General features: G+C 46.0%; 1 protein-coding gene across 7 annotated transcripts in view; it reads right to left on the reverse strand.

Annotated features, from left to right (window-relative positions):
- The window catches only part of LOC148474560 (von Willebrand factor A domain-containing protein 5A-like), a 259425-nt gene that overhangs the window by 231820 nt on the left and 12865 nt on the right, over nucleotides 1-14740 (reverse strand). For 2 of the 7 annotated variants that reach the window (XM_088458413.1, XM_088458412.1), the window contains exon 1: nucleotides 11295-11343. The exons of the other annotated variants lie outside the window; for them this stretch is intronic. The gene's annotated coding sequence lies outside the window, so the exon portion shown is untranslated. Of the gene's footprint in view, nucleotides 1-11294; nucleotides 11344-14740 lie in introns of those variants that run through there. 7 annotated transcript variants of the gene reach the window in all.

A 14740-nucleotide genomic window follows, 5' to 3' on the forward strand; every position in this document is an offset into this window, starting at 1 on the left:
CTCCCCGCACCCTAATCCTAACCCTCCCTCCCCGGTGACTAACCCTAACCTACCCTCTTAGTGCCTAAACCTAACCTCCCCCTCCCCTCCCCGCACCCTAATCATAACCCTTCCTCCCCGGTGACAAACCTTAACCTACCCCCCTAGTGCCTAAACCTAACCTCCCCGCACCCTAATCCTAACCCTACCCCCCTAGTGCCTAAACCTAACCTCCCCGCACCCTAATCCTAACCCTCCCTCCCCGGTGACAAACCCCAACCTACCCCCCTAGTGCCTAAACCTAACCTCCCCGGCACCCTAATCCTAACCCTCCCCGGTGCATAATCCTAACCCTCCCCCTATGCCGACTGCATAACTTTACACATACATAGCAATACAACAATGCATGCATAAATATGGAAAACAATTTAGTTAAAACACAGATTCTGAACACCCTTCTAAAGTTACATACATTAAAGTGATGGCAAATGCTAAATATATAAAAACAGTGTACTATTCCAAGACTTTATGCCAATGACCATTACATTTGCTATGTCTATAATATACAAATGGGATGAAGGAGGACGAGACGAGTTTAATTCTCGAAAACTATATGGATGTTACCATGTTAGTTCTCATTCACCCTCCACAACTTATACCATACCTTCCAACCGTCCCGCATTTTTCAGCTTTACTTTTCCTGTGAAGCCCCGCCCCTTTTTCTCCCGTGTGCGCCTACGCCGCGCAAACTGTCCCTCTTAGGTAAACTGAAATGTCGGGAGGTATAACAGTGTAAACAGTGTTTCACACCAAAGTGTAATCCTCACTTTTAAATATTATAACGTCCAGATGTCTTATACTGCTAACAAATGAAGACGTCTGAGACACTTAAAACAGTTATCCTCCAGAAGGGCTAATTGATTGCATTTCCTTGTACAGTATATTATTTTCCAGAATATATATTAACAATGTCACATCCCTCTCTGACGTGTGCAATTATCTCATTTCCAATAGAAATGATAGTCTCAGTAAGTGTTTTAAATCTGTATTTTAGATGAATAACTCTGTTGAAGTTATAATGGATATACACACTCCCAAACCTCAGTATATAAGTATTAAAGTGGTTACACAATGGACGTAAATGTACAATGAGTTACTGCTCATCCTTTCCCCTTATAATGATGCATACACACGATCAGATAAAAAAAACGATATAAATGATAACGATAGTGTTTATATCGTTTGATCGTTTATATCATCCTTTTTTTAAGCCCCCTCCAACGACCAAACGATGGTCGATGCGCGGGCACGAATGGTCGATACCGACCAGGTTAGTCTGTTTACTATAGGGACCCGCGATAGTCGGAGGGTTTGTGCTGGATATGTTCGATATCGAATATCCAGCACACGCAGGACGATCAGACAATGATATCTGATAGTTATAACCGTTCCGTGTGTACGGAGCTTATAAAGTGTCTCTAGTTTGGCTGCTATAAAACTATGACTCCAGCATTCTAGTTAGAAGTTTCACTAGTTAACGTCGTATTTCTTCCAATTTTACAAGTAATAATTATCCCAGTAACAAATTACTTGTAAACGCCGGTCACTGAAATAGCTCTATCCAAGTAGTTACTTTGCTAAATAACTAAAACAATAAGAGATGTCTTAAGACCACCATACATCAGAGACGCGGCGATATAGAGATGCCGGGTCACGGGATCGGTGAAATCCAACATGTTGGATTTCACAGATTTGCTGATCACGATCAAAAAATTATAGTGATTGTCAGATCGGCGAAATTTATCGATGGCTGCCGGTCGGCATTTCCAACCGGTGTTTCTGATCCGATCTCAACGTCTCGTCAATCCTTCTCAGATGTATGAAGGCCTTAATTCAGTTTCTGCAATCCTCTGGCACTGAACATATGAATAACCTGCTCCCCCAAACTTTTCCTATGGCAAAATATTACTGTACAGTATATGGGAGGTAGTAGGTTTTATGCTCCAGAGTCAGTTCTACTCTGTTGAGTTGCTTTTCTGGTCTCTTAAGTAACACTGCTGCATCTATTATTTCCTGTAACTATGTCTGATGTCTGTGAGACTAGAGAGCTTCTAAGTGAGTGTCGTGTAACTATTCTACTCACTATGGGCTCAGCGCTAATGTCGCTACCCACATACATGAGACGCCCCTCAGGCAGCTCTCTTTGATGGAGGGAGGTCCAGCTCTTTAGAAACAGCTGACTGCTGCCTGTGAGTGCACAACGTCAGCCTCCACTATGCTGTACAGCAGGACCCTGCAAGGCATCACCATTACTGCTGCTGTGTCTCCGGGCCAGCCTCCGCTCCTCCCACACAGTCTCCATGCTCATGGACACTGGCCGCCACAGAGCTCTTTGCCCTGCACCAGCAGCACCAGCTGCATTCTCAAAAATCAGGGTGAGCAGGGGCGTCTTAAGAGAGGTGTGGGCACATGTGCACTCCCCGTGCTGGGCCCCCTCCTCTCTCCCTGGTGGCCGGCAGCCGACTGATGCGACTGGCCAGCCACCGGAGCATTAGTAAAGTCCAAACACTAGAGTGTGCCCGGAGTCTACTGCACATGGCTGCGGCGGCCATTTTCCGGTGTTCTGAGCAGCGCTGACACCCGACGCGGGACCACGGACAGGTAAGTATACCTCCCAACTGTCCCGCATTCAGTGGGACAGTCCAGTTTTTCTGCATGCGCACGGCATCTGTTCTCATGTGAATAGACTGCCTGGGGGCTGCCCAGCATCTCGGAGAGTGCTGGGCACCCCCCCAAAGTGACGAAAGCGGGGTGAGCCGCGAGGCTCTGGCCAGTTTTCAATAGGCTCCACCCCTTTTTACTTAGGCCACGGCCCCTTTCGGTCACCCGCGCCTTCGACATGCTACCTGTCCCTCCTTCCAACATTGAAATGTTGGGAGGTATGGGCAAGTATAAACTAATATGGGTGCAGGGTGTGCGGTGCAGGGCCCCCCTGGACCCGGGGGCCCGTGTGCCCAGCACACACTGAACCCATTATAACTACGCCACTGAGGGTGAGTACCCCTGCTCACTGGCTTTCACAGCGCCTTCACTGGCTGTGCCCACATGCGCCCAGCAGCATATCACTGCTCACCTGCTGCCTGGGACACAGGGGGGCAGGCAGTGAAGGGAGGGATCAGCAGACTCCCTCTCAGCTGCTCCTGACTAGTGATGGGTAGTTCACGAATGAACCGATCTTCAAAATGAACTAGTTCACAGCTCTGGCAAAGATCAGTTCATCAAGAGCTAAAACAAGTGGGAGGAGTTAGACAGTGACAGAGAGAGCACAGCAGCTCCATTAGGCAGGAGTCAGTACCGCTACACGACCACAGGTGGCACTGCTATGTGACTTTGTGAGGGCTATGTGCATGTGATGGAACTGATTGTCATGATGATTCATGAGGCATTCTCCTGGCATTTAGTTCACTAGTTCAGTTAGGTCAGTGACTCATGTAAGTCACATGATACATTCCCCATCAGCTCTCTCATATGCTGGCCATACACCTGCACGATTTCGGGCCGATTGCCCGATTTTCGACGAGTCATATGATGGATCTTGTGAAAATCATGTATTATTTTAGTAAGATACGATCCGATGCGCGCTCCCGCAGCTCCTATAATCGGATCTTATGATCAGATGTGCAGCCCATATGTTCCATCCTATCGTGTGCAGATTTTGTTCATGCGATCCATCGTGCGGCAATTCAAGACATTCCAATGACTGTTTCCCTAATGAGCGCGTGAGCACAGGATCGATCATACGACAGATCCTGTGCTAAGAAAAACAAATATGCTGCTGGGACTGCCAGGGAGCTCCGGGGAGTCGGATGGTGAATTGGATCTGATGCTGGTCATGCAGGTGTATGGCCAGCATTAGAGTCAGTACTGCTAAACTACCACAGGTGGCACTGCTATGCTCAGACTTTGTGAGGATTCTGTAGAGTTCATGAGTCATTATTCTCCTGGCATATAGGGTCAGTAGTTCGTTTAGGCTAGTGAGTGGAAAGTCACATGATACAATCCCCATCAGCTCAAGACACATTGCTGAGTGCTGCATGCTATATACTGTAGTTTTGTTTATTCCACAAGACATAGGAGGAGATGTATCATACCTTCAAGAGATATCAAAGGGAAAAGTTGCCCATAGCAACCAATCAGCTTCTGTCATTTTATAGACAGTGCTAGATAAATGACAGAAGCTGGCATATACAATCCCTACACTATCAGGCCCATTTATCTCACTAAATACTGAAAAATAGAAACATTTAATATTTTTGAGAGGAAAACAGAAATGCAATTAGAATACTTATGATTTATAGCAAACTGTGTGCCAGCGAGGTAGCTGGGTATCATAATGCTGTAATGATGATGGGCCTATGTTTATGTGGAGGCCTGGAGCTGTAGTCCCATCCACCCCATTTTTAATGTAGCCCAGGTGAGCATTCAATTACATTAATGGGTTCAATTAAAAAAGAAGATGGGGTAAAGGTATGTTTTTTTTTTCCAATTACTGTTTTTTCTACCCAATTACTGTGCTTTAAAAGCAAGAAAAAGTGACATGTCACAATATTCTTAATTTGGGTCTTTCTAAAAAATTAACATTGCAGATCTAAACATGTCACTGCTACTTTGCTGTATAAGTGATTGCTTTTTTAAAATATTAAAAGATCAGACATATTAAACATATCTGATCCTTTGAACAAGAATCATCTAGGAGAAATGCTGTACTGTATGTGTAATAGACTAGTTCTGTTTCCAATCACTTCTATCAGCGGCGTATCAGAGCCAGTGATGCAGACCCTCCAACGTGACCCCTTCCATCCAGAAGGGGTCTAGTTGGACCCCAAAATTGCTCTGCTCCTGGACTTCCTTCTTAATTGATGACTGCAGACACCTGTGCTGAAACACCTCTCTCATCTATTAACTAGTTCAACACAGGTGTCTGCAATCATTAATTAAACAGGAAGTCCAGGAGCAGAGCATTTTGTACCTGGTGGAAGGGGTCATGTTGGAGGTTAGGGTGATGTAATAACCTAAATGAACTGATCTTTTGAATGAACTAGATCATAATGACCTAAATCACCAAAATGAACTAGATTTTCCATCACTACTCCTGAAAGCCTTTATCTACCACTCTCTAGACGGACCCTCTTTTTCTGACAGGAACCAAATCACTCTTAGCCATATCACTCCGCCCCTTCTTCTCCAGTGCAGATGCATCCCACACACTGGGGCACATCCTCACCACAGAGGAAAAAAGTAACACATATATACAGTATATTTCACATATGCCATGAATTCATTAACATTTTACCTCAGAACATATACATAAATTACATATCACTGTGAAGATAACCCCCTTTTTAATAATACCAGGGTTACATAATGTTTCTAGGAGACATGTATTTTCACAGCGGTTGTTCATTTTCTACCACATAGAAGTACCCTGGGTAATTTTTTGGCCTTTTATTGTTTACACTATTTGCCAATGGTGATGCTTCAAGTGCTCCATTCTTATTGGCGGCTTTTGACTGTTAGATGACAGCCCCAATTCTGAGGGGCCTTCAGGCTGAGAAGATTACAGTCTCCAGTGAGTATAAATACAAGAGAGGAGGGGGTCAGGGACCAACCAGCAATACTGAACCTAAGGGGTAGCGGGGTAGCAATAGTCCCCGCAGCCCCCCGCAGTGGCTTGGGGTCGCTGACGCTGCAGCCGCAAGTGGTGCTGAATCAGAGGTGAGGGCGGAGTCTGATTCGGCACTCCCCTTGGTCCTCGATGAGAAGACTCTCCTCCATCCACTCCAGCTATCTCAGCAGCTTCCTGCAGCTCCAAAGGACTTAGGGCGTGCCCCTCACTTCCCAAAATCCCCCCTCTCCCTCTGTCTGTCACTGCTCTCCTGCTGCAGAGTCTCCTGTTACATGTGTGATACCCCCAAATTGGGGATCTCCCGTTTTTCTTGTTTGGGTCCCTTTTTCTTTTTTTTTGCCCCTCCAAATGTATACAGTAGATAAGATAAGGGTTCACAGAGATGACAGGGCTAGGCACGTGTGCCCATGGCATTAGTTTTTTATTTTATTTCCTTCCTCCCTTTTATCCTCTCTGTTATGGATGTATGGATTTAATTAGGGGAATATGAGGTAGCCTTACAGATATATAGCGGATTATATTAAACTTTGGCTGACCCTGCTCCTGATAGTCTCTACTGGGCATGTGCGGCCCAGGGGAAGAATTTGCCCTCTGCCCAGCAACCCCAGTGCCCGGGAAAATTCACCTTTAACTATTGGTGGCCTGAGTGATCAGGCAGAAAACTCTCTGGACGGGCTTTTGCCGAGGCTCCCTGTCCACTAAGAGGGCTCGATTTGGAGCCAGTAAGGTGGGCTCAAGTATAGAAAAAGGATAAATAGGGCTCCCCGGAGCTAAGTAAGGGTTGTTGATGTTGCATTACTGGATTGATCGGATGCACTAGTTATGCTGGGCATACACAGCCAGATAAAATGTCTGTCAGACTGACAGACATTTTATCTGTCCGGCTGCCAGCCGCAGATGTCGCCGGCATACACTGTGAGAGAAATCTCACAGTGTATAGGCCGACATCCGCGCTCCGCCCCCGGGGGAGGAGACATTTCCCTGTTCCTTCCATAGGAAGGAACACAGGAAATGTCTGTCTGTCGGCCGCGCTGGGCATACACTGCCCGATGCAGCCAACAGTTTACCGGGTAAATATCGCATCGGACGGGCATGCTGGACAATCCTGCATGCCCGACCGAGCAATATTTAACCCTCGGTCGCCCGCACACACGCTACAATTATCGGGGCGATCCGCCGATATCAGGCGGATCGCCCCGATAATTGTAGCGTGTATGGCCAGCATTAGAGAGTGCGTTTGCCCTGGATTACATTGACTGGACCCCTCGCTGGAGTAATAGAGACACTAGTGGACTGCCCACCTAGAAGCAAATTGCCCTCTCACCCTATGGAGGCTTTGGTTGGACTTCCGCTAAGGACTTTTAGCTTGTGAGAGGGGAAACCTATCTGCCCGTAGCGGATCGCGGAGAGACGGACCCTCCGCGGGACGCTGCTGCTGCTCTCACTGTTAGAGGAGGAGCCCCGGCTGAGCGGACCACAGCAAGGATAGAGGCATCGCTGGATGACGATCAGGAGCCGCGGAGGAGACTGCTCCCAGGACCAGTAGAAACCCCTTCACACCAATGGCTGGCCAGAGAGCACCCTGAACTTTGGCCTGTTACAAGTAAAACTGCACACTAGAAAATCCTACCTGTGTTTCCCGTCATTGACCGTAACGCATGCTGCATAGACTGCCTAGTTCTCAGCTTACCTGTGCACCCCAAAAGCCTGCTGAGGTCACTGATTACTGGAATTACTGTGCTTTGCTGGACTGTGGTCTGTTACAAGAAAATCAGTACATTATAAAGGCCTGTATGTCCCATCATTAATATTACTCTGCTCTGCTTGTACTCGGCATAGTTGTGTTTATCCATATATTGGAAGACTGAGATTTAGAGACTGTTTATTGTTACAAATCCTAGTATGTTCCAGTCTGATTTCTTCAGTTAAAACAATACTCTGTTTTTGAAGAACCCTCGCCTCCTGCTTCTGTGTCTGCCTAAAAGGGGTCATTACTCCCACTTGCCTCTCTGTCACGGTGTGTCCTTGCCACTGGTGAGAAGACGTTGCGGCCACGCAATCAATTTTACTGTAGAACCTGGTGACCACACAGGGATCTCTGCGGCATGAACGAGGTTTATTCTGTGCAATTCCACATGCACATTGGCCGATTACTTCAAATGCTTAAATAGGTGATTTGCATGTAAATCTTAGTATATTTGTATTTGCACCTTCCTCCTTTCATTAGTGGTCACATCTCATTATTTATGTAACAGAGGGCCTGATTCACTACGGAACGCAATACTGCGTACACACACAATTCAACTGCGATAGCAAGCCAAACCGCTGCGATCGCAGTGCAAAGTCAGCACCACTTAGCAGAATAGCGAAACCATCGGTAACATGGAGTACCATCGCAGCCTTACGCACAGTTGCACAAGCCCTGACCTTACTCAGAAATTGCTAGCCTCATCGCACGCTATGAGACCTTAGGCTGCGTAGGGCTTTGCAGTGGAATATTTATGCACGCCCCAGAAACGGCGTGCAAATGCACTGACACGCCTGTGTCCGGCTGACCCCCCCCTCATCACCACCCACAAATGGCACTTCCTATGAATCCCTCCGCGATGGGTCTGCGTTGCCAATATGATTGCAGTTCCGATAGCAGCGGACGTTTCACGCACTGCGATGCGTACGCATGTGTGGTGCCAAATAATCGGCCAATTGCGTGCGTATTAGCAACTGGGATCCAAGCTGAATCAGGCCCAGTGATCAGTAGCTGCAATATAGGCAGTGATGCTCCCAATACTCCCCCAAAGTCATGGCATAAACTTGGGCATTCACTGTTAGCGCCTCTGCTGAGGTCAGGACACACCAGTACATTGAATTTTTACGTGATGCTAGTTATCATTTACTATGATAGCAGCTAAGCAAATGATTTTTATTTTGTAGGCTTTTTCATTTCCCCAAGATCAACATTTTGGTGGTCGGCTTGACCAATATATGTCTATGGATGACATCATACTACCTTTACCGAATGGGCATCAAGATTTCACAGCGATCTGGTACCCTTGGCTCCTTTAGATGGAATCTGACCATTACAAATCGCTCTGTACGGGACGGTATGTGAGTAGAGAGAGGTTGTTACCTTCCCCATGGGAACTGTGTCATGAATCCATAGGTTACTCTCCTACTTTCATCATGTTGATTTATATCCTTTTCCTGGCAGTGAGGTTCTTCTCTTCTCTCTTTTCTTCCCCTTTTTGTTTTTTGTGTTTCTTATTTGTTTTTGTTTTCTGTAAGTGCTGTTTATTTGTGTGTGATCCATCATTTCTTGTTGTGCACCAGTTATGACATTTCTATCTAATTTTATGATGGCTTTCAATAAACATAAATTGCAAAAAAAAGGGTTTAAAATGAACAAAAAATATTTCCTGCCTATCCATTTCTAGTTACAGGAAGGACATCTGGCATTGCTCTGTGCAGATAATTCCTTTATTAACTTTGTATCTGGGAAGTGTAAGGGTAATATTGTAGACAGTGTGATTAACCCAGTCAGTGCCAAAATACTTGGCTAAATCTAACAAACCATGGGACCTGGAGATGCAGGGAAGGGATTGGACAGCAGGAGTCTAATCACAAGAATTTTTTCTTCCTTTTTTGTTTTACCAAAAATCCAAGTTCATATAGTTATCGTTCAAATCGTGCATTTTTTGGCCCCTTCCAACTTACCTTAGCTTAGCGCCGGGGGGCGGGGCTTAGCGCCGGAGGGGGGTAGCAGCAGCGACCGGCACATGCGCAGGCCCTTAATCACGGTATTTTTTGCGAAAATACCGTGATAAGGCTCCGAAGGGGATTCGCAGGGACAGGGCTTTATCGCAAGCTCTGTCCCTGCAAGGGATTTGTAGTAAATCCCTGTGATATTGCCTGAATTCGCAATGCGAATTCAGTCGTTAATATCACACTACAATCTGCATTACAAATGCGGATTGTAGTAAATAGAGCCCATAGAATGTATAAATATATAATATATGTGTGCGTACATAGTATATATATATACATACACACACACACACATGCTAACATCCACCTGTTCATATGCACATATATATACACATACAAGCATGTGAGCAGAAAACAACAAGTATCGTATAGATTATAAAGATATAATATCATATTCTCAAGGGTAAAGATTAAAAATAAACATCAGTATGAATAAACATCAGTATGAATCAATAAAGATATATAGAAATAAATAAAAATAGATTAGGGGGAATAAATGAAAGAAAATATATGTGAAAAAATGGAGAAAGAAAAAACTATGAACGAACCAATATGATAAGAAAGCTCTTTGTCCGAGCAAAAAATGAAAGTATATACATATAAATATAAATATAAATGGGGAGAAAGAATGGCCTGTTATTAGGCTTAAAGTGATATTTTATACATTTCACAATGTCGTCTGGATGTACAGTATAATAAGAGCACAGTTAATGTAGGTATAGATCTAAATACGTGTAGTGGTGTGTGATAGTGACCCTCAAATATACTCAAAGTAACTAAAGAAGATTACAAAGAATCACGAAGCTCCAATATATTTAATTTCAGGTGACTTTCCTGGACTGTCCACCTTCCCTGAAAGGTGTGATGACCTGTCACCGCTCCCCATCCTCGCAGACTTGCATCCATGGTGTGGATGCACCGGATGACCCTTGTTTAAATGAGTCATCTCCAGTCACCAAGCTAGGGAGAGCCGGACCTCTGTTGAGATGCGAATTATCTGAGACTTTATCAGATGATACTGACCGTCCCAATGAGCCAGAATCCAATGCTGCAGTGGAGCTGGGCATAAGCCACCATATCGAATGTGTCTACCATGGTGTAGACTGCGCACATGAGATTGTAGTGCCACAATCTTGTCTTCTGGTAGAAGAATCCTCTGTCCCAGGGAGTCCAGCAGCGACCCCAAGTGCACCATCTGCTGAGCTGGAGAAAGAGAAGACTTTTTCCAATTGATTACCCAGCCATGCTTTTGTAAGCAGACAATGGTCATCCGTAGATGACATTGTAACATCTCCTGAGATTGTGCCAATATCAGGAGGTTGTCTAGATATGGCAGTATCCCGACTCCTTGTCGTCTGAGATGAGCCGTCATGATTGCCATTATCTTGGTAAATACCCGAGGGGCTGTGTCTAGACCGAAGGGTAGAACCTGAAATTGGCAATGTTGGTGATCTACCGCCAATCTCAGAAATCCTTTGAGGGATCGTGCAATCGGGACATGCAGACATGCATCCTGTATGTCCAGAGAGAACATGAAATCTCCAGGCTCCATCGCCAGTATAATTTAAATAATAACCCCTTCCTTGTTGCGTCACAGGAACGGAGACTATGACTGGTGATTTCAGGAGGGCCACAATAGACTCCCGGTAGGCCGAAGCCCTGACTGGGTCTGAAGGAATGGTTGTACCCACAAACCTCTGAGGGGGATGCCTTAGGAACATGATGTCGTAACCATGAGAGATCAGCTCTCGAACCCAGGCATCCATAGTTGTCTGATGCCAGGTCTGGGAGAACTGTAAAAGTCGGCTGCCAACCCTGAGACCCCCACCCCCATGGGGAGGCCCACCCCATCAAACAGCAAACTTACCATCTGGCTTGGAATTAGGACATTTGTTTGACCAAAATTTCTTGGCCTGGCGTGTCTTGCGGGAATGACTGTCTAGAGTAAGATTGATCTTTTGCCTTACTCTATGGGCGAAAGGACAGAGTTGACGACTGCCTAAATTTAGGGGTAGTCGTAGATGGCAATTCAGCAGACTTCGGTGTTGCCAGAGAAACCAGCTCTGGTCCAAACAGTACCTTCCCCAAAAAAGGTAAAAGATTCAAGGGACTTTTTGGACCCTGCATCCGCCTTCCAAGTTTTAGCCAAAGGGATCTTCGAGCTGCTCCCAAAGTTGCCGAGACCCTAGAAGCCAAGATACCTGCGTCAATGACTGCTTCCCCCATATACACAGCTGCTTCTCACATCTGAAAGAGAAAACACTGCTGTTCTGTGGTAGCATCAGACCTTCCAGAGATGTTGTCCATTCTTCCATAGCTTTAGCTACCCAGCTACAGCCATAGCTGGTCTGGTAATAGCTCCAGATAATGAAAACATTGATTCAAATAGTTGTCAAGTTTTCTATCTGTAACCTCTTTTAAAGAGGATGCTGCTAGAATGGGTAACGTAGCACTCCCGATCGATATTGTAACATCTATCGTTGGGGGAACTTCCCATTTGTTACACTCACCAAGTGTATATGGGTATCAAGAGCTTTTTTTCCTTGTAGCATGGAAATGCTTACTAGGAGCACCCCATGCCTCAGACATAAGATTCATCAGTTGCTCAGACTGAGGGAAATAATCCTAAGCCACCTTCTGATGCCTAAAGACCGGAGCCTCCTCTTCCTCTGTACTGAGGACAGATCTAACCGCTCTCACCTGAGAGGGGACATCCACAAGGGACTGATGGTCTTCTTCCACTGAGTAAGACCCAGAACTCTGAGTATCAGAGTCTGATGAGGAGGCAGAGTCCTCATGGGACAACGACTGATGGGAACCTCTCTTATGCTCCTGCTTTACTGGTCTATCTGCCTGTTGAGGAGCTATAGACAGTGGTATACTCTGACTAGAGTGAGCAGTAGAATTAATCTAACAGGAATTCATGGGGGGCATATACATATAGAAGGATGCAAATGCTGTGAACACACCAAAGCATGAGGCAATACTGCAGCAGGAGCCCGCGCTTCTGCGGATTTGTCCACTAAGTGCGACAAAACCTGAGACCAAGCGGCCACCCAGGGTGGCTCTAGTGCTGGTGCAGATGTACCGGATAGAACAGGTAGCTGTTTACAGCAGTTACTACACAATCATTCCTGGTTAACATCCTGCTCAGACAGGCCTGCCAAATAGGACATACATGATCTTAGCACTGGTGGCTCATTCTTCTCACCTTTACCTTTAGACATGACAACTGTATTAATGGTATAAGGTATACAGTATAAATGCAATGTGACCTTATCAATGAAGAAAACCATCTTTCTCCCCTAAGCTGCGATTTTGACGGCACAGGCACGCCGGCCTCACAGTAGTAGACGCTAACTAGTGCGTCTACTGCCCATCCCCAGCGACAGACGATATGGTCCCGGCCGCCTTAGTGAGGACACGTCACATGAGGCCTTCACCCGCAGCTGCACCCGAGGCGTCTCCTACATTGGATGCCAGGACTGCCACGTACGATTCCCTGTGAGCAATCGCTTACCTGTCATCTCCGTGATCTGACTGCAGTCCGGACCCCAGCAAAAGCCGCTAGCTAAGCCGAAACCTCAGGGTATTTAGCGGTACTCGTGTTTCGGCATCGGTGGAGGTAGGAGTCACAGTACATGCGTCATTAACGGCACCTGGTACGTCTTAACTCAGAAGTTCAAAAACTAAGGTAAATCATAAAAGAAAAAAATCCTGGGACTGCCTAGGTTCGCTGTATAACAGATGCATCTTGCCTCGCAACAAATAAAAAAACTGAATGCCTGTGGCTGAGGACCAGTGCATGCCAGGAGCTTCAAAGCTGTTTGGTGCAATGGATCGTTCCAACTACATACCCCAAGGTAGATCCTGTGTAAAGGGTTTATATATATATATATATATATATATATATATATATAGTCAATTTTTAGTTGGTACTCCGTAGAATAATGGAAAATTACTAACAACTGCTCCGGTGCTCAATCACAAATATTCATAGATTTCAAAGCAAAAATAGGCACTCAGAGACTTCCATAGGTACACAATGTTTTGGAGGCAACGTTTCGTGGTGCAACCCCCTTTATCGAGCCACAATAAGCAATGAACCATTTCATTGTTTATTGTGGCTTGATAAAGGGGGTTGCACCCTGAAACATTGCCTCCAAAACATTGTGTACCTATGGAAGTCTCTGAGTGCCGATTTTTGCTTTGAAACTATATATATATAATATGAGATATGGTAAGAACTTACCCTTGTTATCTCTATTTCTACGAAGTCCATAGGGTTCCACAGGATACCTTGGGGTATAGGTGTGACGTCAGTCGCAGGGCACCAAAGAGTTAAGCTTTCAGCCTCCCAGGATGCACTAGGTCCCCCTCCTATACCCCGCCCCCGGGCCAAGGCACCTCAGTTAGTTACCAAGCCATAGGCCGGAGGAGGAGAAGGAAGAGAGAGAACAAAGATCTGGACACATACAAGAATCACATTCTCACCAGAGGGAGACGGAAAACCGGTGACCAGAGCAAAGCCCATCTGCAGCACAGGTGCGACAGGGCGGGAGTCCTGTGGAACCCTATGGACTTCGTAGAAATAGAGATAACAAGGGTAAGTTCTTACCATATCTCATATTTTCTACTTCAGGGTCCATAGGGTATCCACAGGATACCTTGGGGATGTCCCAAAGCAGTATCCTTTAAGGGTGGGGACGCTCCTGTGCAGAAAGGAGAATCCGCCGCCCGAAGGAAGCATCCTGAGAGGCGAAGGTGTCAAACCTGTAATACCTCACGAAGGTATGGACAGAAGACCACGTAGCAGCCTTGCAGATCTGAACTGCCGAGGCACCACGTCGAGCTGCCCACGAAGGACCCACAGACCTAGTGGAATGAGCCTTCAGAGAAGGAGGGACCGGTAGGCCTTCATGAAGATAAGCTTCAGAAATAGCCATACGGATCCAGGCTGCCAAAGTTTGCTTTGAAGCAGGCCAACCCTTTTTACGGAAGCCAAAGAGGACAAACAAAGCGTCCGACTTCCTAAACGAAGAAGTGCGGTCAACATAAGTCCTTAAGGCCCGCACAACATCCAAAGAGGCCTCACCCACGGAAAGACCCGGTGAGTTAAAGGCCGGAACAACTATTTCCTCGTTAATATGAAACTGGGAAATAACTTTGGGAAGAAACTCGGGCCGAGTGCGGAGCACTGCCCTGTTCCCATAAAAAACCAAGAAAGGGGGTCTACAAGAAAGAGCCCCTAACTCAGAAACACGTCTGGCCGAAGCAATGGCCAGAAGGAAAACAGTCTTAGCTGTTAGCCAT

This window comes from Taudactylus pleione, unplaced genomic scaffold (genome assembly GCF_031769625.1).
Source record: "Taudactylus pleione unplaced genomic scaffold, aTauple2 ptg000830l, whole genome shotgun sequence".
Taxonomy (NCBI): Eukaryota; Metazoa; Chordata; class Amphibia; order Anura; family Myobatrachidae; genus Taudactylus; species Taudactylus pleione.